Genomic DNA, 25623 nt, shown 5'->3' with positions numbered 1-25623 from the left:
ATTTTAAAAATTCTAACAAAGGGACAATTTTTAGACATAACATAAATTACCAGAATTGACACAAACAGAAATAGACACACTGAATAGACCCAATGATTAGAGAAAACAAACAACAACAAATAGAAAAAAGAAATCTTAAAAAGTTGAAAAAGCATTATCTGGTTCAAAAAATAATCCAGGCATAGAAAATTCCACACAAAACTTCTTTTGACTTCTCAAGGGAAATATAATTCCCATAAGTCCAGAGCACAGAAAAAGATAAAAATTTTCCAATTATTACCTGAACTTACCATCATTTTGTTGTCAAAACTAACAACACAGCGTAAAAATTCAACTAAAACCAAATCAATATGAAAATTGATGCAATAATCTGAAACAAATATTGAATACGGCAATGAATTAAGAAAACATTTATCATGATCAAGTAGGCTTTACTCCAGAATAAAAAGATGATTAAACATTAGGAAATCTGTGGTTATGGTATACGATTTTAACAGATCAAAGGTAAAAATTACACAATATTTTTTTTAAATGTGATATTCTGTGTCAAGTCTGGTGAATCGCAAACAATTCTCATTGAATACTCACAATATCCTTACAAGATATTTATATTATTATCCTCATGTTACAGCACAAAAAACTGAAATTGGAAGACGACCAATAACTCTCTCAATTCAATTCTAAGAGGAAGAGGCGTAATTTAAGCCCAGGTATATTTGGCCATAAATTTTATACTCTGGCTTCCATGTTATGTTCTCCTCACAGACAATTTACCAAATTACTCAAAAAGCATTTTATAACATTTCAAAACCCCTTTTTGATTAAAAAAATACTCTCAGCATATTAGGAATGCAATAAAATTTAACATGGTTAGAAAAACCCATCATAGCTGTTGAAATCAGAAACAAGATAAAAATAGAATACCATTAAGTATATTTAACATTGCTGTGGAAATTCCGGCTAATGTTATAAGGCATAATTCTGAAATAAGAGGTATGCTCTTTAGAAAAGTAATAGAATCATAATTTGGTGTAATATGATTGTTTACTAAGAAAACTCAGAAGAACTGGGTGATAAAATGTATATCAATAATAAATAGAATCAAAAACAAAATATAAAAATCAATAACTTCCATATAATAGTAAGCACTAATTAGAAAACAATAGGAAAAATCCCAAATATAATTAAATAAAAAGTATATAATGCCTAGGAATAACCTTAAAAAAGCATGCAGGACTTGTATAAAGAAACAATTTTTCTGTCACATCAAACAAGACTTGAAAAAACAGAGGCAGACTGTGAAATGATTGAAAATTATAAAAATGCAAACTCTTCCAAAATAATTCATAGTTTTTACATAATTCCATGCAGAATACATCAGAATTTTTTCATTTGAAAATTAATTCCCACATTCACCTTGAAGAATGGTTAGATGATAATTGCTAAGGTACATTTAAAACAGAATAATGAAGGGGTTAGGGCTTGCCATATGAGAAATGGAAATGTGCTATACAAAATATAATATGGTTCTGCTACGATACTCAACAGATGGTTAAAGAAATAGAACAGAGAGCCTACATACAGAAATGTATATACCAATTTAATTCAAGATAGATTTAATCACAACTCAATGAAGACAAAAGGGATTATTCAATTAATGGTGTTGGAGTAACTATCTGAATAGTTAAAAACTATATGTCTACCTCACACATCCTATCAAACTAAATTACAGATGGATTACATATTAAATTAAAAATAATTTTAAAAATATATAACTTAAAAGAGTATAAAGGATTATGAAACATATAGGTGGTTATTTATTCGATATTGGGCCAAGCAAAGAATTTCCAAACACAGAAGCAGTAGACTCTGTCAGAAAGTAATAATCGATTTGACTGCAGTAATAAGCAGGAAAAAAATGCATATATCAGATAGCACAATATTAAAACTTAAAAGGCAAACACCAAACTAGGAAAATAATTTCTAGAGATATGACATCCAAAGTGTCTTTAATAGTTTATAAGCAAAATATTAACATCTCAATGGATAAACAGGCAAAGACATGGATCAAGAGGTTACAAAAGAATTACTATAAATGTCTAATAAGCATTTTAAAAATTGTTAAAAGATTAATGCTTAATGCTGCTGAGTGTGAGGGAGGAGAGACAGACACTCTCATATGCTGCCAGGAGGAGTGTAAATTAATACCTTTGGCCTGTCTAAGAAGAACTATAAAAACATTCATGCCCTTTAGTTGCATCTACTATCATGTAGAAGCAGCTAAGATGGCAAAAGATGAAATGCAAGGCTATTCAAGGCTGTATCATTTACGTTAGCAGGAGGCATGAACACTCAACTATAGTTGTATATCCCAAAGTGCATTACACAGTCACTAAATAATCATGTTTTGAAGAATATTTAATGCCATGAGAAAATTCTCCCAGTCGAATGAGCATAAATAAGATATAAAACTATATCTAGACCATTGTCTTGATTCTGTGATATATCAACATACACAGGGAAAAAAATTGGAAGAAAATATACCAAAATGTTACAGTGGCTATCTCTGAGTATTAGCCTAGGTAATTTTTATTTTCTACAATAAACATCAGAATAAAGTTTATTTTATAAAGAATAAAAACAAAACAATGATTGACCAGAAAAACAAGAAGCCAGACACAACGAACACGACCTTCTTAGGAAATGAAGACGTCTGTCTTTTGTGTCCTCTTACTTGACTGCACTATCTCAGAGGGCAATGGTGGAGTGGGTTTCTCATCAGCCATCTCGGCTTCTAACAGGAATCATCCCAGAAGCCATCTCTCCATCAGATTTGGCTAATTCCTTCTCTGCTCCTTCCACTCTGGTCTCTTCCCCCTCAGCTCTGCCAACCTCCACTTTCCTCCCACTCAAAGTCTGGCCCCAACAAAACAATCCCAACACAGGAAGCAGTTCTGGAGGGAGGTCAGCATGCTGAGTGATTATTGAGGGGGTGATGTGTGTTTCTGCAGAGATGCATTCTGTCACTGCGAAATGATCATTTCAGAACACTATCCATATTGGAAAGATCTTTCTCAACAAAAACCCTATACTCTTCAAATTTCCTGCAAGGCCCACTATAATGACGATTTCAGAAGTCCACTTCTCCTTCACCAGCATAATTCAGAGAGCTTTACCAAAACCATTCAATTCAATCACTCAATGATTTTCAGAAAATCTTTATTGGGTGCCCTTTACGGTCTTGGAAATACAATGTGGTGTGGAAGGCTAAATAATGGTCCCCAGAGATGTCCACATCCTAATTCTGGAACCTGTGAATATGTTACATTACATGGCAAAGGAGACTTTAGAGATGTGATGAAGGTAAGGATCTTGAGATGGAGAGGCTTGTTCTGCATCATCTGGATGGGCCCAACATAGTAACGGGGTTCTTATAAGGGAAAGAGGCAGGAGAGTCAAGAGAAGGATATATGAGGACAGAAGCAGAGGTCAGAGTGATGCAGGGCCATGAGCCAAGGAATTTGGGCAGCCCTAAGAGCTGGAAAAGGCAAGAAAACAGAGTCTCCTACAGTCTCCAAAAGGTACAAAACCTGGCTGACCTATTGTGAACTTTTGGTTTCCAGAACCACAAGATAATAAATTTGTGTTGTTTTAAGCTACTAAATTGGTGGTAATTTGTTACAGCAGCAATAGCAAACAAATACAGTGGGATTCAATAAAACAGAGCCCCCCTCCATGTAGCCTCACTGAACATTTATCATCACCAAAGTGTTTCTTGTTTTTGCAGTATTTCCCAAAGTGTGTTACAGTGAATGCAAGTCCTACAAGCTATTCCATAACTGTAAAGAGTTCCCTAGTCAGACAAATACATTGTACCACCCTCTTGGAAATTCACAATGTACTTTAGCATATTAGAGACTGAATAGTCTTTTTCACTTTAACCCAGAATATTCCAAACTTATTTGACCATAGAAGCTTTTCAACATCTATTTATATCAACATCATTAACAGTAACAAATATTTATTAGTTTGCGTACCTACTATGTGCCGGGTCCTAGGCTGGGCCCTAGGGAAACAGGGGTCAACCTATTCTTCAGCTACTTCCTGTAGTTTAAACAAACTGATAAACTCTATCAATTTCTATGACACTTGAAACATACTGTATTTTTAGTTGGGTGGTTTCTTTATCTTACTCAATAAGAAATTAAGTTCCCAGAGGGTAGATATATTTCTTTACATAACGCATGTTCTGTAGCATCTTCCCTCAAGGAATTAATATTCCAATTGATGAGACATGCACATATTCATAAGACAAAAGATATGTTGGGAAGGAAGGTAGATGGGGGGGTGTTTGTTATCTAATTTGACAAATAGATAAACAAGAGATTAAACTGATTGTCCTAGACTTTTAACAAAGAGCCCCTTGATTAGATCATCCAAAAGAACTTCCTGAATAGCACGAACTTTTACAGCCCTGAAGGAGCAGTCACACTTCGGGTGACCCAGAGTACACAGCTAGAGTCTCCTCCTGCATTGCCATGGCCTCTTCCTCCCCTTTGCCATTTTCCTGTCCTTCTGATCTTAATCAAAGTCTAGGGTCTTGATGGCAGTATTTCTTTGATTTATAAAATAGTGTAGTGGTACATACAGTTGGATCTTTTGGGTTAGCACTGCATCAAGTAATAATATTATAAAGAATTAATTAAACCCCTATTTTCCTAAAGGGAATAAGTAACAGTTCAACATATACTACATGCTAGCCCAGCTGCAAATGGCTGATACTGTTGTTCTCCTTGCAAAGTATTTTTTGCAAATTTTCCATCCCCCATGATCATAAGGAACACAATTATGCAAATATTGCCTCTGTTTTTATTTTAAAAAATCAAGTAATTTTTTAAAAAGGTAGATTAAAACTTATTAGCAACACACAATTTAATTATAAAATTAGCAAGCATATCATCCACTTTCCAATTACTTTTTGACCAACTCAATGGAATTTCAAAGAACTACGCATTTATTTTTAAATTCAATTAGGAAAAAACCTGAAGCATTTAATGAATGTTATAAATTATAATACATTACCATCAGAAAAACTCGTCAGCTCTTTTTATATGTTATTGAGTAGTCTATACAATCCACCATTCTGTAACAATTAACTAAGTTTAGCCATAAGCTAGGAAGAGAGCTTTCTCACACTATGCCCTTCTTTGCAGTAATGGGGAAGGTTTGATCCCAAAGGGAATATGTTTTGTTGTATCTTATTATGTTAATATATTAATTCTAAGTTCAATTACCAGCTGTTAGTGGTCAGTTATATAACTATCCTGACAGAGGGATATCTTTACTTCTACTTATCCTCTGTATAATCAGTGACACTAGGACCTTCTTTTTCGGATGAACAATAGTAGTCACCCTTAAGGTAAATTTAGAGTACTATACACCAAAACTCTAAGGGCTGAGTCTTGGAAGGGAAGGGAGGGGTAGAGATTGGATGATAAATCACCAATGAAAGCCAAGAGAACTCAAAAGAGTCTGATCATTTCTGTGCTTAGAATTTGTCAGTGATCAATGCTCTTCAAATGCGACGAGATGTGGGAAGAAGGACTCATATTTCAGTGGCCAACTACATGTTATCACAGGATTTTGAACTACAAAGAAAAGTAGTGGCTTCTTGCTGCCCAAGAAGATTGCTACAGGTTTCAGTGAAAGAGAGTATTTATCATCAAGACTACTTCATTCAGTAAACATTTATTAAGTACCTACGAGGTCCCAGTCATGGAGGCACAGGGGAAATGACACCCGCCTGATTGTTGGGTGAAGTTTCACTGAAGAGTGGTAGTATCAATTTGAAGTGCATCATGCTAGTAAATCATTCAGACAAACCTAAACAGTACAGAAATAGGTCAAAGGTAAGAAGGATTAGTCTGGTCTCTTTCAGTGACAAGAAACAGAACCCCGATTTTAAAAAGCAAATCAGAAAAGGAGCTTGAATGGAAGGATAATGAGGCATCCTCAGACTCTGAGGAAGAACTGCAGAAGGCAGGGAGCTCAGCACCGCCAAGATGCCCACAGGGTCTCCATCTTTTGTCTCTGCTTGTCCCTGTCTCCTTCAACTTTCCAGCAGCAGATCTGTTTTCCATAATTATGGCCAATAGTTGCATGGCACCCACCAGCTCTAGTGAAGTCACTAGAGAATGCCTGCCACCCAACCAGCAGTGGAACAGCAGAACGTTGATGTAGAAAGACACGTTAACTGTGCTTTTCTCACTGTGTTTCCCAAGGTGCTTTTGAGTTCAATCAAACAGAGTTCACATTCTTTTGAAGCTATGTTGATTTCTGTTGGGCAGCTTTTCTTTCTTAGAGTATTAGAGGCATGATAACACACCATGATTAAAACCATGTAAATAAAAATATGTATAAGCAAAAAGGACTGGAGGGAAAAACATTAAAATTTTAAGTTACATTTGAGAGATGGAGTTATAAATGATTTTTGTAGTGCCTGTTCTCCAAATGTTTTGTAATATGATTATTTTAATAAGAAAAAACTTAATTTATATATTTTAAAATTATTTTTAATTTTTGCAAATGCCTAAAATGTGTCTAATTCTGAGAAGTGACTAATGTAATGTGTATTTTGGTGATCAAAATGGCCTTTTTTTTTTTTTTTTACAAAATCTTTTCTCTCTTTCTTTTTTTTTTTTTTTTGAGGAAGATTAGCCCTGCGCTAACATCTGCCACCAATCCTCCTCTTTTTGCTGAGGAAGACTGTCCCTGAGCTAACATCTGTGCCCATCTTCCTCTACTTTATATGTGGGATGCCTGCCACAGCATGGCCTGAGAAGCGGTGCACAGGTCCACACCTGGGATCTGACCCTGCGAACCCTGGGCTGCTGAAGCAGAACGTGCAAACTCTACCTCCTTTTCTCACTTGACATAAGAAAATATAAAAGATGTATCTTTTCCTATATATCACAAAATAGGAAATTATTACTAATTGTGAATGCTTTATGATGTTGAGAATTTAAGGAAAATCAAGTTAATACTACCACAATCTAATTTCAGTGATTATCAACAAAGACAGGGGTATAACTTAATAACTACAAAAAGAAAAAGACTTGCATATATGAAATAATCAGCATAACGACATATAAACACAAGACAGGGGTCAAAATGCCATTGCAAAATTCTTGAAAAAGTGTCCATTAGTTGAATATTATTCAGTCTTAAAAAAGAAGGAAATTCTGACATATGCTACAACTTGGATGAACCTTGAGGGCATTATGCTAAATGAAACAAGCCTGTCACAGAAAGACAAATACTATATGATTCCACTTACATGAGGCACTGAGAGTAGTTAAATTCACAGAGACAGAAGTAGAATGTTGGTCGCCAGGGGCTGGAGGGGAGGGGAGTCGGGGAGCTATTGTTTAATGGGTATAAAGTCTCAGTTTTGCAAGGTGGAGAGTTCTGGAGATGGATGGTGGTGATGGTTGCACAAAATAAATGTACTTAATTTCACTGAACTGTACACTTAAAAATGGTTAAGATAGGAAAAAAAAAGGTCTCCATTAGAAAAACTGTTATTGCTTAACTCTGAGAAAGGCAGTACTGCCAAATGAGATTAAATTATGAAATTTACAACGTTGCTAATATTAATGATCACCTTACATTACTATATAAACAATTTTACAGAGACGATTGCTATCAGTTAGGAAAGCTAAAATACACAGATAAGCAGGCCTTTCCTTGACTCATTCCGTCAGATAAAGAAGCAGACTTACTATATGGGTCTTTATTAAAACAGACTTGTTTACCTGCCATCTTGCCAGGGCCACAACCTATAAGTCCATTTCCTGAACTGAGATGTACCCCATTAAGCACCTGTCACAAGATTATAAAACATAAAAAATTACAGTCTTAGTCTTTGAAAGTTTACGACAAATTCAGGTTGTTTGACCAAATGCATATTCAAATTGTCAAGAGTTAGCAAGTTCTGGGTACAAAATTTAATATTTGAATATAGGAAGGTCCTTTCAGAGAAGAAAATACCTGCGGCTGGCTTTGGAGGGGAAGGAGAATGCAAGCTAGTGGATGACAGTGAAGGATGATGTGCCACTAGTTAAAAATAAATGACAGAGGAGCCCACACAAAGACAAGCCAGGGAAGTATGAATTTAGAGAATGGCGAACAAACCAGCCAAAATAAGGTCAAGGACAAAGGTAAGACAGAAGGAAGTGAAAGTAGGAGTGGCTTGAGTTGGAAGGCAAAGTCAGAATTCTGAATTTGATGGGAGGGAGTGATGGATAGGAAGGCACGTGGCTAGTTAAAGGAGTAACAAAACAGGGCTTGCAAAGCCGGTCAATGAAAAGTAAAGGACCAAAGGGAACAGAAAGTTCTTAAGAAACAACGATTTCAAATTCTTGAATGCAAGCTACTTACAGACATGTTCAACAGAAGCATGATGAACACTGTAATTCAGTATAATGAATTTTCTTTACTTTAAACCTGCTCCCAACTGTTTTCATGGGTTCACATACGCATGACCTATTTCTGAAATTGGGGCAGGCCACTTTCATATTAAAATTCAGTCTGCCACACCACTGCCACATTAACCATTCCCAGGAACGTGCAATGGCTGATCGACAGAAATGGGCTTTTTGACAGGAAATTCCCAGGACCAAGTAACCCTCATTGGAGAACACCACCGGAAAAAAGATAGCAGTACTATATTTTAGCTCTGCAGGGGAAGTAGCTAAATTGTTCCCCCTGCTTATTAATAGACCGACATTTAGTCCAACAGCTTTGATTTGCATTGGAACTTGTTACTTTCTCTCCTGAAAACTGAAAGTCAGGTTAATGGTTTTCTGATAATGCTTGTCTACAAATTCTGTGACTATTCGCATTTTGTTTAGAGAGGTAAGTGAAGATTTTTCAAAATAGGGTATACAGCTTAAAGAATATTAGCCTTATCTTTTAGCTAAATAGTATATATATATATGTGTGTGTGTGTGTGTGTGTGTATGTATATATATATGCTGGTTTTCGTAATTACAGTAATAATGAGGAAAAAGAGAAGATTAAGCTTGGATGAATAGTAGGAGGTTAAAAAAGATAAAGATACTGACTAGGCTTTTAGGTTCTTAGTGAGACTAAATGCTTTGATTTAAAGCTAATAATTATAAAGGTAGAAAGAAGATAATCTGAGTGCTCAAGTAGACGTTATAAGAATGAATGAGCAAAGAAAGGAAGGAAGGAGGGGGGAGGGAGGGAAGGGGGAAGAAAGAAGGAGAATTAGCTAGCTAGGCAGTTAGTTAGGAAGGAAAGAGGGAGGGAGGGACGGAAGGAAGGAAGGAAACTAGATCCTTTGAACAAAGTATCACAACTTTAATATTCTTACTTAGACAATTGAAAATCTTGTTTAATTCTTTAAGAAAGAAAACTTTCATGGGTATATCGTACAACTGTAGCTCAGGGACCATGTGATATTTTCTCATAGTCTGAAAAGTCTTTGTATTAATTCTTGAGAAATAAAGACTGAATACTCAAAAAGCAATTTCTACAAAGGGGCAGGTGACTGGACAGTGAGATCTCCAGCAGACTCCATATTTACACCTTGGCAGCCCTCACAAAAGCGGCTTTGTTCCAACATTTACTTACTTCTGAACTTTTAGTTATAAGTTTCAAAGTCTGAAAGATCCTTTATTACTAAAAGTGTCATTTTCTTCTCCTTCATGCATTTGTGTACCTATTCTACAATTTTTCTGAGGCATTCTTTACTTTTCCTCTTCAAAGTGTACCACCTGGTTTATCTCTGACGTCTTTCAGTCTCAATTCATGACAACCCTTGAACTTATTTTTCCTAAAAACTCAAAGATGGGTTTCTGAGTTATGTAATAATGAACTTCATCCTTCTGTACAAATTAAACCAGGCGTTATAAAGTAGTAGGTAAATGAAAAACTGGGTTTAAAAAAAAAAAAACAACCGACCAATCTATAGCAGGCTCAGCGTTTTTTGAGAGAGAGATTAAGGTGCGTGCAGTCAAGTGGTATGAAGGTCACCAAACAACATGTTGCAATCTTAAAGTGCCATTGACCTGCAGACGGTGTTCTGCAGCAGCCTCAGAGTACATCATGTGACTCTTTCTCTTACTCACTATTGTTCACCCAAAATCATTCATAAATATATATTACAATGATATATTTGCAGTAAAACATTTTAAGTATTAGAAGAATTTTCCTTCAGATTGAAATAAAAGTATCTAATATATTAAAAAAAATTTGGCTTCCCATACCCAGATTTTGTTAGAGGAAAAGTGACCTGAAAGCTCAAAATTCCACAATTGGTTTCTTCGTGATAAATATGAGCTTTGACAAACCTGTCCTTTAATTACTCACTATCCGCCTGCTGACAACGTTTAAATTACGAAACTGCTTAGTCTGAAATTTTCTGATTTTCACAGGAAAGAGCGGAAAGCCACAAGCCACCACATGTACCACAGGTACCTTTAGATTTCTAAGTCAAATTCAGAAGGAAGCATTCCTTGCCGGGGGACCTCCATTCATCTTCCGCCTGCTCCTGACCTGCTGTTTTCCTGTTGGCAATGACAGCTCCTTCCAAATCCAGTCCCTCCCCGCTCTGAGCGGCAATGCTCATCTTCTCAGTCCATACTGCAAGCACAAAACGCCCTGAGAGTCATTTAGGGAGGGAATCAGACTAGCAGCCGATAAGCACAAAGCTGACCTTTAAACCCCAGCCTTTAATAGAGCATCGGGTTATTTCACTTGGTGTTTGCTCAACAGTTCCAGGGTCACGAGGGGCTGCATTGACTGAGGTGGGGCGAACCCAGGAAACTAGCTCCAATTCCCACATTGTAACTGATAGAAAGAGGCCAGGGGCTGGGCCAGTAGATGCCTCAAACCCCAATCTTAAGTGTACCCAGTATCACAAGACACGTTAGAACACGTTCTTTAGCATCTAGAGGTCACTGGCGTACACAAGTCTGCTGACTGGCTCTTAGCTACCAACTTTCGAAGAAATGAGAAACAGTGCTGGGGGCCCAGGGGTGGAAGATTTTTTTTCTTTCGTTTCACCTCGTCACAGTGCCACACTGAGCACCAGAGCTTGAGGCAAAAGAAGAAATCAGTACAACTTATCCTGTCTTTATCAAAAATATAGTATTTTATTCATCTTGGATGTTTTTGCAGTGATTTTAATTTTTCAAAATATTGCATTAAAATAATATTTATTGTTATTAGTTTTTTGGTGCCGAAGGCAAGTGCCTCAGTCACCTCACCCTAGTCCTGGCCCTGCTCTGTCACCTCACTGTTCCTATCTTACATCTTAATCTAAAAATGGAAGCAAATCTAGTCGGAGTGGTGGAGATGCTTACAGTTGAGGCAAGAAGTGGAGCAGAGCCCAAAGCATACGAGAAAAGCATTACCGAGCCTCCACCATGCACCAGGTACTATGCTAGGCATTTCAAGTACATTCTTTCAGGTCCTCACCTATGAGGAAGATATAGCTGAGGAGGCTGAGGCTTTGAGAAACATGTTTCTTTCCACTTTCCTCCATCCCAGGAACTGGCCCGACAAACTATATGGCACTCAAGACAGAAACCTAGGAGTTGTCCATGATTCCTCCTCTCCCACCCATTGAATCTATCGCCAACACTTTGTTCATGGTCACCCAATTGGTAAATGGGAGAGCAAAATCCAAAGGATTGTCTGTTTGATGACAATTTCCACACTCTTTGCCACATCTGCCACCTCTCCAAGGAAAGTCAGAGTCACTGAATTGTTTTGATATCCCACTGGCCAATCTAGGACAAGGGTGAATTATTTCCAAGTGCTGACTGTTTTGCAAATTTATCCAGGAAATTTTAGTTTGATCTTGAACGCAATCTCTATCTCTGGCCCAGGACACTACTCTGAGCACCAGATTCCAGCTGCCTCACATCTCCATTTGGATATCTCACGCACATCTCAAACTAACCTGTCCAAAACAAGATCCAAACCATCACCAAAACCTGCTTATTTAAGTCGTAAAAATAATTCCAACACCACTTATTAAAGCATTCACTATGTGCCAGGTGCTCTTATGATGCATATAGAGCATTATTAACTCATTCGATTTTCATAACAACTCTATCAGATGATTCCTATTATTATTTCCATTTTACTACTAAGGAAATGGTGGCATTGAGAAGCTAATTTGCCTGTGATCATACAGCTAGTAAGAGGGGGAATTAGTATTCTAGCCTAGTCAGTTCGGCTTTAGAGCATACACTCTTAGTCATTATACCACATCTCCAAAACAATCCCAAATCTATTCACCTTATTGGTTTTACCATACACTCTTAGTCATTATACCACATCTCCAAAACAATCCCAAATCTATTCACCTTATTGGTTTTCCACTGTGTACCTTAGTCCACACTACCATCACTGCTCACTCAAGCAAGTGCAAAAGCCTCCTGAATGGTCATCTTGGTTCTAATTCTACCTCACTTCCATACATCAATCTTTCTGAAGTAGCCAACATGACCTTTTTAAAGTTTATATCAGATCCTGTCATTTCCTCTGTTAAAATCCTCAGAACCATTCGACTACTTCCTGAATAAAATTCAAACTCCTTAACGTGGCCTACAATCTCCCATGTGAACTGGTTGCTCTCTTCTTCCTAGATGTCATCTCCTATCCTTCCCCACCTCACTTACCACTCTTCTATCCCACTGGCCTTCTTGCCCTTCCTTGTACCAAGCAAACTCTTTCTTTCCTCATGGGCTGTGCACACATTGTCCCCTCTGCCTGCAACGCTCTCCTTCCCCTTTGACTGGCACCATCTAATCCTCCGTATGTCTCAGGGTACTTCCCTGACCCCTCAGCCTAAAATAGATCTCCCTATTATTCTTTCATAGTACTGTCTTCTTTTCCTTTATAGCAAATAAAAATTTGTAACTCTAAATTTCTTTGTATTTTTACTTGTTCATTGTGTTTAAGCTCCATGAGACACAATCAAGGTCTGTTTCACCCACCACCTTACTCCCAGCCCCTATCCCAGAGCCTGGAACATAGACATACAGTTATTTGTTGAATGAGTGAATTAACCCTGAGATAGCTCTTTTAAAGACTTCTACAAATTAACTGAAGAGGGCACTTAAAAATAACTAAGATCATTGCTTTTAGTAAGAGAGAGTCACAAAAAGAAAAAAAAATATATATGTACATAGGTATTATACTTCTTGATTTCCGACATGTGAACAAAAATTATTAAACCAAATATTCAATATTTGGAAAACACATAGAAGGAAACAACTAAAAATCACTAAAGAATGATTTTTTTAAAGAGCTTACAGTATACCGTTTTTTTAAAGTTCTTGTGTTGTCTTCATGACTATCAATCCCAATAAGATGTGAATTAACTCTCAACTGTTCTTATGTAATCCCAATACATAGTGGTGTTCCATAAATACCTAATAATGATAAACATGAATTATTTCAATCACATATCTTTTGACTACTTACCTCTCTTTATAACTTAGATAGAGATTGATTTTCTCACTGGTGCCAAATCTCTCATCAAGAAACAGCTGAACCATCCATTGCACATGATTTTATATGGTCCTGCTGTGTCACAGATGTTTTAGGAATAAAGACAGATTCTTCATGTCCCTGTATAATAGGTAATTATATGGATCGAGATCAAGGTACCTATTCCTCATGATTCCAATACTTATAAAGAAGAAAATGAATGCATTCAAGAATGGATTTATATTCCATTGGGATATATGGGAGAAAGTTTTGCAAATCATATATCTGATAAGGCATTTGTATCTAGACTATACAAAGAATTCAATAATAAAAAGACAATACAATTTAAAAATAGGCAAAGGATCTTAGAGGACATTTCTCCAAAAAAGATATAAAAAGAGTCAATAAACAAACACATGAAAAGATGCTTGACGTCATTGGCCATAAGGGAAATGCAAATCAAAACCACAACAAGATACCACTTCAAATCCACTAGGATAATACTAATCAACAAATGGAAAATATTAATTTTTTGTCAAGATGTGAAGAAATTGGAACCCTTATCCTCTGCTGATGAGAATGTAAAATGGCATAGCACTTTGGAAAACAGTCTGGCATTTCCTTGAAAGGTTAAAAATAAAGTTACCATATGATCCAGCAATACATAATCCTAGGTGTACAAATACCTAAGAGAAATAAAAACATATGTCCACAAAAAAACTTGCACACAAATGTTCACAGCAGCATTATGTATAGTAGTCAAAAGGTAGAACAACCCAACTGTTCACCAACTGATGAATGGAAAAAAAAAATATATGGTATATCCATATAAGGGCATATTACTCAGCAATAAAAAGGAATGAAGTACTGACACATGCTACAATATGGATAAACCTTGAAAACGTTAAGTGAAAAACAGCGAGTCACAAAAGACTACATATTGCATGATTCCACATAAATGAAATGTTCAGAACAGGCAAATTCATAGAGCAGAAAGTAGATCAGCGGTTGCCTAGTCCTGGGGGGAAAATGAGGATCGAGTGCTAATGAGTACCTGGTTTCTTTTGGGGGGGTGATACAAGAGATCTAAAATTAGATAGTACTGATGGTCACACAACTCTGTGAATATACTAAAAATCAATGAACTGTACACATTTTAAATGAGTGAATTGCATAGTATGTGAATTGTATCTCAAGAAAGCTGTTATAAAAAAAATAATGGAATATAGTTTTTACCACACTTTAAAATTGGACCTACACTTGGCCTTTACAAGGTAGTTATGGCTTAACCAAAGAGTATCTATAATTCGCTTTCAAGCACAGAAGATGAATTTATGATCTCCTGCTCTTCTCACAATTCCTTGTCTCTTATCTCTGTCATTGTTTAGAGGTAGACTTGAAATCCTAGGGCCAGATTTATAGAATTCTAGAGTGGGACAAGATGAGACAAGACATTAAGACAAGACATTATGACAAGAGATTATGATTTTGGAGTACGAAAACTAAGACCCAGAGAGAATAAACATGTTTCCTAAGACCATAAAGGTAAGGAGAGTGAGAATCAGAGCTTTCCAGACCAAAGCTTTATTTTTATTTTTTAAAGGAATATTAGCCCTGAGGTGACATCTGCCAATCCTCCTTGTTTTTACTAAGATTGGCCCTGAGCTAACATCTGTGCCCATCTTCCTCTATTTTATATGTGGAATGCCTGTCACAGCATGGCTTGATAAGCGGTGCTCATCAAGTAGGTCCTCATAAGTAGGTCCTCACCCAGGATCCAAACTGGCAAACCCTGGGCTGCCAAAGTGGAATGTGCAAACTTAACTGCTGTGCCACTGGGCTGGCCCCTGAAAGCTTTATTTTTATTTTTATTTATTTATTTATTTATTTGGTGAGGAAGATTGGCCCCAAGCTAACACCTGTCACCAATCTTCTTCTTTTTGCTTGAGGAAGATTGTTGCTGAGCTAACATCTGTGCCAATCTTCCTCTATTGTGTATGTGGGACACTGCCATAGCATGGCTTGATGAGCAGACTAGGTCCGTGCCTGGGATACGAACCTGTGAACCCCAGGCCACTGAAGCAGAGTGCATGAATTTAACCACTCTCCCACCAGGCTGGCCCCCTAAAGCTTTATTTTTAATTATTCAACAGCTCCATACAAAATGCAGAATAGTGAATGGCATTTGCCAAAATGGCCCCAGCCTAAAGTTCTACACAACTAAGTCTCATGTGTGGAAAAGGAATTCCATTCAAAGTATGAAAAGAGCAAGGATGAGTCCACCTAGCGAGATGGCTTCTTCTGGAAACCATTCCTCCAATAAACATTGACTGAGTGCTTGGCTGTGTGTGAGGCACTGTGGGAATAAAGACTTAAGGTGTTTTTAAAGACAGCAGAGACTGGGAGGTTTAGGTTTACGTCTCTTAACATCAGGATTTGGGTTTTCATCGGTGTTGAACACTGGGAGCGGTCACCTCCACTACTCAGTTCCTGAGTAGAGAGGAAAGGCATCGCAAATGGGATGTTCAGTTTGATTTTGAATCCTCCCTTCAACTTTTCCAGCAACACCTTTCTTTTCTTACCTTCCCTTCCTTATCAAACGCTTGCTTTTGAGACCCTGAGAGATCTCACCCAATTTGGGGGCTTTGATTATCCCACGTGTCTTCCTGTCTGTGTCGGTGAGAAACGTGAATTCAAAAAGTGATTTTGTCCTCAGTGCTGCTGAGAGTTGAGGATGCAGCATAAATTCAGTTAAATCATTACTTATGATTCAATTTAAAATACTGGTATCAACACAGTACTTTAAAAAATACTGAGGCTAGTCAATCTGTTCAGATAAGCATTTTGACCCCGAAAGTTAATTTTTTACTTCTATATTCCTTTTTACCTCTTCTTCCCAGTTTTCTTCTATTTCAGTAAGTCTAAACCACCTAAGAGAATTCTGGCTTCCTTCCAAGCGGATATTTTATTAACAGAGGAGAGAGAACTGTATTATAGGATTCAAGGAAATACAGGATTGCTTTTTACTACTCCATTTCACCTGGCTTATGCAGAGAAACGGATGTGCCAGGCCCAGTGCTCGTTTAAGCGGGATGGAGAACATGGGGACACTGTTTTGACATTACTATTATTGCTTTACTCTTTGAAATATCTTTTTACAGCATTTTATCAGCCACTGCACTGAACTTTTCTGCAAACTATTATCTTCTCACATAAGTCAGTAAGAAAGAAAGCATACCGTCTTTTTAGATTCTCAGAGCAATGATTTAAAAATAAGTTGAAAGTGTTTATGAAGCTTAGAGGAATGCGTTCATTCAATCTGTTTTGGTTGTCACTGGATAGAAACTATCTTAAAAGGAAACCAGGTTCCTCTCCATTTTATGGGCCTGTGAAATAGTTACGTACATAATAGTGGTAAATGTGTTTACTTGTCTTCTGCTCATTCAGTAACCAGTTCGTATGCTATCCAGGTGTATTAATAATTTTCTTGCAGAGATTTTACTTATTTGTCCATTAGTTAGCACCTATCCTAGATAGAGAATAATGGGGTAAAGACGGTGAATTGTGAATTCATCTAATTTCTGATTTGTTTGTCATTCTAGAAATAGTTTTGGGGAAAAGAGGATAGAACTAGTGCAAATTGTGGAGTTTGGGTTTTTTGGTATCACAAATTGGCAAATCTCACCTAATTGTGTTACCGCTTAGGCTTTATTGGACTACACACTGTTTGGAAGAGAGGAAAGGAGGGAGGGAAAGAAATATCAATAGGTAGGAGCCTAGGATACTTTTCAGCCCTATGCTTTGCTAAGCGAGCAGGTCAGGTTTCCCAGTGTGGACACTCACCTTTAGAGAAAGGCTAGCACGTTTGGAAGCTACGTGAACTCTTCCGGGTCACAATGGTGGCGATTATTCAGTCATTGCTTTAGTGTTTTAAAGCAGAACTTCTCAGACATTGATGAATCACCTGGCATCTTGTTAAACGCAGATTCTGGTCCAGCAGTTCTAGGGTGGGGCCCGAGACTCAGCATTTCTAACCTGCTCTCAGGGGCTGTCTATGGGGCTAGTCTAAGGCCCATATCCGAATAGAGAGGTTCTGAAGAAATACATCAAGGCAAACACACACACACGCACATATGAGTCTAAATGACAGTGGCCATTGTGGGCTGATCATACCTGCCAGAGAAATTATTTCAGCATTATTTTTCATCCCTAAAAGATGAAGCAGCTGAATTTGGTTGACTGCTTTCAAGTTCTCTTCAGGCACGCTTAGCCACTTAGCAGGCTCGCGACCCCGTAACTTTTACAGAAGATTGAAATTATGGTCTGTAGTTTATACTCAATTGCCTTGGTATTAAAAAAAAAAAAAAAAAAGGAGCTTTCTTCTCCCCAGTTGCAATATCATTGCCTCTCAGTGAGTTAAACATTTTCAACTCTTTCAGGTCACTCAGTAGGGTACTAGTTAATGCATTGGTTGCTCACAATTTAGCTATTAGCTTCAACTTCCTCCATCAAATCTTTTATAAATGGTAAAACTGAGTGAGTCCAGTGTCCCCTCCTTCCCCCACAGGGCAGTACACATTGTATCAGTAGCTTGAAAGAATGAGTGTTCCTCCGTGAACACCCAACTTACTACCAAGGAGTGATTTAAGCCCTGGAGAATTAGAGCCATATTCTTCCAAGAGAAAGACAAACTCAAACCAATAGTAACATAACAGGAAAGATGATATTTAGACCGAGCCTCAGATATCAACCTAGGATGGCCTTTAATCCTCAAATAAGTTACATATGATAAATATTCTAAAAGAAAAAAATCAAGGTACCTGGTTTTAAATAAGTATTTATCCTGTAAATATTGAGAATGTATTTATTTGTATTTCAGAGGGCACAATACCATGTTTTTACTTTCAAAACACATTTCGGTAAATAGAGCACAATAGTTCAATTTTAGCCATTCGAGTCTCAGAAACCACTTCACACATCAGACAGTGCCTACCGTCTTACCCACTGTCCCCATCACTGTGCTCCTGCTTCCTCATAAGAAGAACATTATTCTACATACTTTAAGGAGATTTCACTTAGCATATTTTCTTAATGGTATTTTAGAAGTATTATCTGGTGAACTCTGTCATCTGAACAGCAAAATAAAAAAGTTAAAAAAACAGGCTTATCTAGCTGTGACTCATCTTTCTAAAATTAATCAGAAGTTATTATTTTTGTTCTTGTTTTATATCATACTGGGAAAATGAATCCACTGGTTTAAATTATAAAGCTAATATCATCAGGGGCAGCACAGGGTTCAAAGATGATCAGAAAAATCACACTGAACAACAATTTACTCTCAATTACATGCATTAGTATTGGAAGTAGTGACACAGAAAATTTCAAACCACTACGTTGGTTTTGTAATGTTCATGGTTTTTTTTTTTTTGCACTAGATTTCTTTTTATCTTCTTAACATGTTGTACGGATTAATATTTAAACAATTTTCTTTTGTTCCTTTAACCTACCCTAATCTAAGCAGGGAGAACATAAAAGTTTTACTTCATATTTCATAAGTAATTGTCGGATATCTTGAGTTAATTATTTGGCTATGAGATCATATGCTGGGAGTTATTCTGTAGTTATGATTCAGTGTCTGTACTAAAATTTTTAGGGATCCCCTCCAGAACTGGCTGCTTCAGAAAAAATGAGACCAGGTACCATGTGTAACAGGAGCTTCCTGCCATCTCTGTTTCCATTTACTAATAGTTTACTTGCACTAAAATGTCACAATTTTAGTTGATAAGCACTTCATGCATTCCTCTTAGAGGGTTATTTGTATTTTAGCAAAAGATATCAGAAGACTGAAAAACTGTAAATACCCAAAGGATACTGCTCCAGTATAGGGGGTTTCAGCCTAGAGACTGTGTATCTCCTGAAATTTGATTAGTAATTGTCCATATATTTTCAAATACACCATTTTCTAGGCAAAAATAGTATAGATTCTCAAATGATTCACAATCCCCAAAAGGTTAAGAACCACAGCTAAAAAAGGGATGTAAGTTGACAAGGAAAAAAATCATCAGAATCCCTTTGGAGAGGTTGGCCCTGTCTTGGGTTTTAGAGTGAAGCAGGCCTGGGTTCAAGTCTGCATTATGCCATCCACTCGCTGTGCCACCTCAGGCAAGCTACTTAACCTCTCTGAGCTACAGTTCCTTTCTCTATAAAGTGGGGATTAAACTAACGCCTATCTCATTGGGCTGTTGTGAAGATTAAGCGTAATGTTGGTACAGAGTTTGGCACACAGCTGGCATACTGTATACTCTCGATAAATAGTAGCTGCCACTATTTATTTGCTAGTACTATTACTATTATTTGTTTTATTAGCATTATAAAACACACTGTGAAAGCAGAGGCTTTATCTACCAAGTAATAAGGCAGATTATTCTAACACTGCTTGCAGCTGACTAATAAAACAGGGACGTGGCCAATTAGGTTAATGATTAAGTCATCTTTGACCAAGTTAGAGCTAACCAGATTTTTTCTCTAAAGTGATCTGATTGCATTTACTTTAACTATAGGATATCTAATCTAGTCACATGAAATAACTTTGTATTTTAAAGATTCACGGGCCTTCTAAGAATTTCCTAAATTACAGAACAACTATGATTTCTCTCCTCAGGGGTTTTCATATACATGTGAAATATGCAAGGATTCATATTCAGCTATGTTCAAGACAACAATTTTTTGTTGAAAAACTGATGCCTTCTCAAATGCCATTAATGAGACTTATTAGATATTACGGTACCTCTGTAGCACAGATTGCCATGCAACTATTAAAAATAATTTTGAGGAATAATGTTCAATGACATGGAATAATGTTCATCACACATTTAGCAAAAAAGGCAGTGCACAAAATTATGTGACGTCTGATCCCAGCATTGTACAAGAATAGCACAGAAAAACGCCTGGAAGGAAATACATCAACATTTCCATGGTGAGTGGTGAGATGATGGATGAATTTCTACAATGGGCCTTTATTACTCTTGTGACCAGAATAATAATAAAAGGTATTAAAAATGAATGGTTAAAAATAAGAAACTTGTCAGCAGTGTGATATCCCAGAAAGGGTACTAGATGGCAAGGGCTTGGGTTCAAAAGAAAAGACACAGGCATATTGAAATGATGACCTCAGACAATTTACCTCCCCTATTTTGGGCCAAATATTGCTCCTTGGAATTGAGAAGATTTGAATAAATCATCTCTAATCTCTTTCCAGTCTGACAAATATAATTCCAGATGTATAGACACATGTTGCAGAAAAACGTTTTAGCTTTTCAAGCTGGCCCACAAATGGTAAGTGGTGCCACAGAGCACACGGGGATGGTGTCCTTTTATTTTTAACACTTCCCGTATTGTTGATTATTTTTTAGAATAATAGGGATGTTATTGCTTTGATAATTAAGAAAAGTAAAAGGGAAAAACATTTGAAATGGGTAAGAGTTCTCAGCATAAATATGGGGTCACAGACAAATTGCACAATTTGGTACATATGATGCCTTTAAAATGGGTTAACATTCTATTGACCTAAACAAATCAATCAAAAAATCACACAATCAATAACCATAATTCTGGAATAAAGGATTCAAGTCAAACAGAACAGACTCTTGTCATGAGAAGTAGATGGTTTTCTTAAGAAAGTTCTCAGAAGTGAAGTCCTTTGAATTAAAATGGGACTACCATTGGCAGCAATTCAGGAGGAAAGTGTTGCTAAGATCATACCCTGGTCCAAACTACTAAATATCAGGAAAACATCTATGTGATTAAAATTGTTTTACAGTAATAAGTACCAAGGAAATCAGGTTACCTGAAGCCTCAAATCTAAACAGAACAAAATATGTTTTAAGCTGCTACCCCTCGGCCCTGTGTCTAAAACAAATGTGCCAAATCCCACTTTCCATGAGCCCTGCAAACTAGAGAGGGGAGGAAATTCTTCTGTGCTCCTGCCCGGATTCTTCCCCTGGAACTAGTGGGCTCTTTAGCTGCCAATAAGAAGTTTCCTCGAGGTGCTTTTTAAAGGACATTGAAAGGCGGCGGCAGCAGTGACCCAGAAGCCTGGGAAAAATAGCCAGTTTCTCAGGCTACAGCCCCACCCCCTTCTGGGCAAGGCACCGGCGGCGGCGGCGGAGTGGAGTGGTACCCCGAGGAGCTGAGGTGCTTCTAGGAGTGAGCAAGAACAATTTCCCACCCCCACGGTGTAAGCCTGCTCCTGTCACCGCCGTAGGGTTACACAACTTGGCCTCCCCTCCTGGACAGAGGGGCGACTCATGCCACCGTCTCTCTCCGGGCCCTGCTATTGACTAAGAGATTGGTTTGGGCTGATTTGTAAAAACTCGGCCCTGTTTTCTGTAGCGAGGGCCTGTGAAGAGGGGAGGAAGAAATATCTGAAACCTTAACAGAATGTTAAACGGATTAAGATTTCTACATAACTTTGCTAGTAGAAAAAGTGTTGGAGGGTGTGGGGACAGGCCTCTCTTCACACCATCTCCTTTCTAAATTTGATAATAATCTTTAAACACCCTGCTGATATATTTTAAAAGGCACAGGTAATTATATTACTGCTACACGAAGCAAGTTTAAGAATAAAATATGCTGTTTGGGCAATTTTCACTGTGATTAGAAATTGCTTCAAAAGTATACTTGATCTGGGCCTAGAGTCTCAGGGAAGACAAAGTACTTCCAAAGAATTAGAAAGCGAGATTTGAAAGCAGTCAGCCAGCAAGCATTGCCAACTGTTCTCTAAGTATTAATGAACACCCATGCGTGCAAAACTACTCATTTCAGTCACATTGCCACCACCTAGGACACTGATGCAATAATCTGTTAAAATGCTATCCTTCAAGAAAGAGTTATTGACACTTGGAAAACGCCTGAGAACACCCTTAAGAAATGGTTGCCTTAACTTGGTAAATACGGTGCATTTCAACACCACAGATAAAGATAAATCTAGGCCACTACACTTTGGCCCAGATGATCACTGGTGATGACACAGTCTCTTTTTAAGTCTCACCTTAATATCTTATTTCACCTAACATGAATGCTATTACTTTAGCTTTATTTTAATTCATATTTACCGGATATATCTATGTCCATTTCATTATGTTCAAATGTTTTGAGCCGCTATGTTTTAGGTATGATACTTGCAAACAACACATAGCTGGAGCTTGTATTTTTATGCGACCTGGGAATCTTTGTCTTCAAACTGGAGAGTTTAGTTCATTTACCTTTTTAGTAGTTAAATATATATTTGGACATTTCAATTGTCATATTTTGTTGTTGTTGTTTTCTGTTGACCACACTTTTCTTGGTATTTATTTTTCCTTCTTTTCTGATATCTACTGAATTGAATGATTGAATTTTCTTTACTCCCCTCCACTGGAAGTCATTCTATTTCTACGAAAGTACTATTATTTTTTTTTTTATTACATCCCTACCAAAATCTAAAGAAAATCATTATCTCTGTCCTTCTCTAGAATAACACTAGGACTGTGGAAGATGTTTCCATTTCCTCCTCACCCTATGCTATTACGTTCAGTAGTTAAGTTCTATATTATTTTTAACAAACACTCTTCAAAAATAGTTACTATTACTGTTGTTATTGTTGTTGCTGTTTGATCAACAGTGCTTATTTAGGTTTCCCATTGTGTTTACCAATTCCTTTGCTCAGTATTTTCCCCCACAACCTACATCTTTTGTCCTGGTTCAATTCTCTTGTCATTTGAGTACATCCTTTAGTAGTTCTTTCAGCAAGGTTAATTAGCCCAGTCTTATTTATCTGGACAGATTTTTAATTTACCCTTAGTTTTGAATTCTACTTTGGCCAGTACAGAATTTGGGGTTGACAATTTTGCTCAGTATTTTGAAAATCACGTTCTGCTGGTATCTTGCATCTCCTGCTGCTGATAAGAAGTTAGCTAGCTGTTTGATGGTGATATCTTTGCAAGGAATGTTATCCCTACCCCCTCACATTTGATTGGCTGCATTCTCAACAGAAGGAGCCTAAGCATGGATTTGTTTTGATTATCCTGTTGAACTTAAAGAGTGTTCCTAGGCTGAACCTCCACGGCTTAGGTGTGTGCTAGGTGATTTCATCAGTGCTATCTTCAGGTTCAGTCATTTTTTTCCTTATCTATATCTACTCTGCTCTTTCAACAGACTTAAAATTTTTTTTGTCACATTTATACCTGCACATAGTTTAAAGTATCAAATAGTTTTATAAGATTTGTTACGAAAAATGACTCTCCCATCTCCCCCTCCCATATCTTCCTCCCTAGAGACAACCACTCCAAGCTCTTTCATTTATCTGTGGAAAAGAAGACTTTACCTCCATGTTCATAATAACATGACTGTATTACGTGGCATTTCAGTTTTAGGCAGTATCTATTTACTTCCCACTATGGAGGGTGAGAAGCAGCTCATTTCACTCCCTGCCCACCACACATGTGTACCATTCTGAATTAGTTTGTTAGTGGCTTCCTTCTGTTCATTTTCTCTGCTCTCTCTTCCTGATATTTCTCTTTTTAAGATATTGGGATGACAAAACCGATCCTTTAATTATCTTGTTTTTCTTCTTCTCCTATTTTCTGGGAGATTTTCTCAACTTCACGTTTTGCTTTGTAGATTGACACGGTTGGGCATAATTCAAGGTACCCCTGACTCAATATCTTTAGGTCTTTCTTCTTGGCCTGCTCAAATTTCTCAGAGAAGACTCTTTTCGAACTACTCCCTGTAGAGTGGAGACCTGACTGCCAGAGTTCTGGAAACTCATTGGGGAAGGAAGTCTGGGAGTCACGTGTCCAGTGTGTGCACATTTACCTAATTCACACACACATACCCCAAGCCTTTGCCAGGCTGACCATTACTAATTCTCCAAAACAGATCAAGCATCGTCTCCTCCGGGAAGTTCTCCATGATCTCCCCAGTAGACAGCCAACTGAGACATCTCATAAAACCCACATTTCCCCTCTATCTTCGCAGGCATCCCCCTGCCTCTGTAATTGCCCAGGTAGACATCTCTCCTCCTCCAGAACCAGCTCTATCCATTTTGAATTTATGGGCTCTTGGCACAGTTACCAGCATCTAATAAGCTCAATAGATTCATGAGTTATTAATTAATTCCCGAGGCAGCCCAGTTAAGGGAGCTGCTTATACATGCAGGAGCCATGCAGGAGCTGGGAAAGTACCTCAAGTAAACTCCACTGTCACGGGCCTTTGGCACCAACATTAGTCCTACCCCTGACCGTGCAACTCCTTAACAAACCAGGGCATCCCAGAGAAGCTTTTCCCCTCAGATGTCTGGTTTTCCTTATCATATTTCTATATGTAAACCAGAGCAAGCATTCAACTTGCTTCTTAGGAGTATAATGAAATATCTCCAAAAATAATCACCATTGCTTTAAAATATGAAGGTTTCAGATAAATGAAAAAATCAAAATACATCGTTACTAAGGAAAACTGAGGTGTAAGGAAACCAGGCAAGAAATAGCTACTGAATATCAGAATACATTTTATTAACTTATGTAGAGGAAAGTGTTGAAGACCAACAAACTATGAACAGTTGTCGGTGCTAGTGAAGAGTGAGGTACGAGTAAAGAATAGAAAACACTTTGGGTAACTCACTTTCACAACTGCCTTAACTGTGACAGGCAGAATCTTTTAGAATCTGTATAAAGCTTCAAGAGAGCAAAGGAGAAACAACTGAACAATCTGATGAAGACCGGCTCTTCAAATGAATGAAGTCAATGTTTTACGCAGTTGTAGAATTTTAAAGTCAGAATATCAGTTAGTCCAGCCTCCCTGTCAAGGTGTGGATGCTATCCACGACTGTCCTTATAGAGGGCCACTTGGATTCCAAGAAACACTCCCAAACCTAGCTCTGTTTCTGGACCCCATGACTGACAGGTAGGTTTCAATACTCTTGAGCCACAACGTGATCTGTACTAACTTTACCCACTGTTCCTAGTTTTGAGTATCACAGAAGTCGACACACTAGACACAAGCTGGATGCTTTACACATACTATCTCTTTTGACCCTTCACAACAATCCTATGAGAA

The 25623-nt window shown here is 37.5% G+C and overlaps 1 protein-coding gene across 34 annotated transcripts in view; it reads right to left on the bottom strand.

Annotated features, from left to right (window-relative positions):
• The window catches only part of THRB (thyroid hormone receptor beta), a 361404-nt gene that overhangs the window by 314343 nt on the left and 21438 nt on the right, over positions 1 to 25623 (bottom strand). For 4 of the 34 annotated variants that reach the window (XM_070239019.1, XM_070239017.1, XM_070239036.1 and 1 more), the window contains exon 2: positions 10504 to 10668. The exons of 26 other annotated variants lie outside the window; for them this stretch is intronic. The gene's annotated coding sequence lies outside the window, so the exon portion shown is untranslated. Of the gene's footprint in view, positions 1 to 10503; positions 10669 to 13360; positions 13473 to 25623 lie in introns of those variants that run through there. 4 more of the 34 variants (XM_070239038.1, XM_070239012.1, XM_070239028.1 and 1 more) reach the window with 2 other exon arrangements.

Source organism: Equus caballus, chromosome 16 (genome assembly GCF_041296265.1).
Source record: "Equus caballus isolate H_3958 breed thoroughbred chromosome 16, TB-T2T, whole genome shotgun sequence".
Classification (NCBI taxonomy): Eukaryota; Metazoa; Chordata; class Mammalia; order Perissodactyla; family Equidae; genus Equus; species Equus caballus.
The sequence above is the reverse complement of the archived record's forward strand: the minus strand, read 5'-3'. Positions and strand labels throughout refer to the sequence as shown.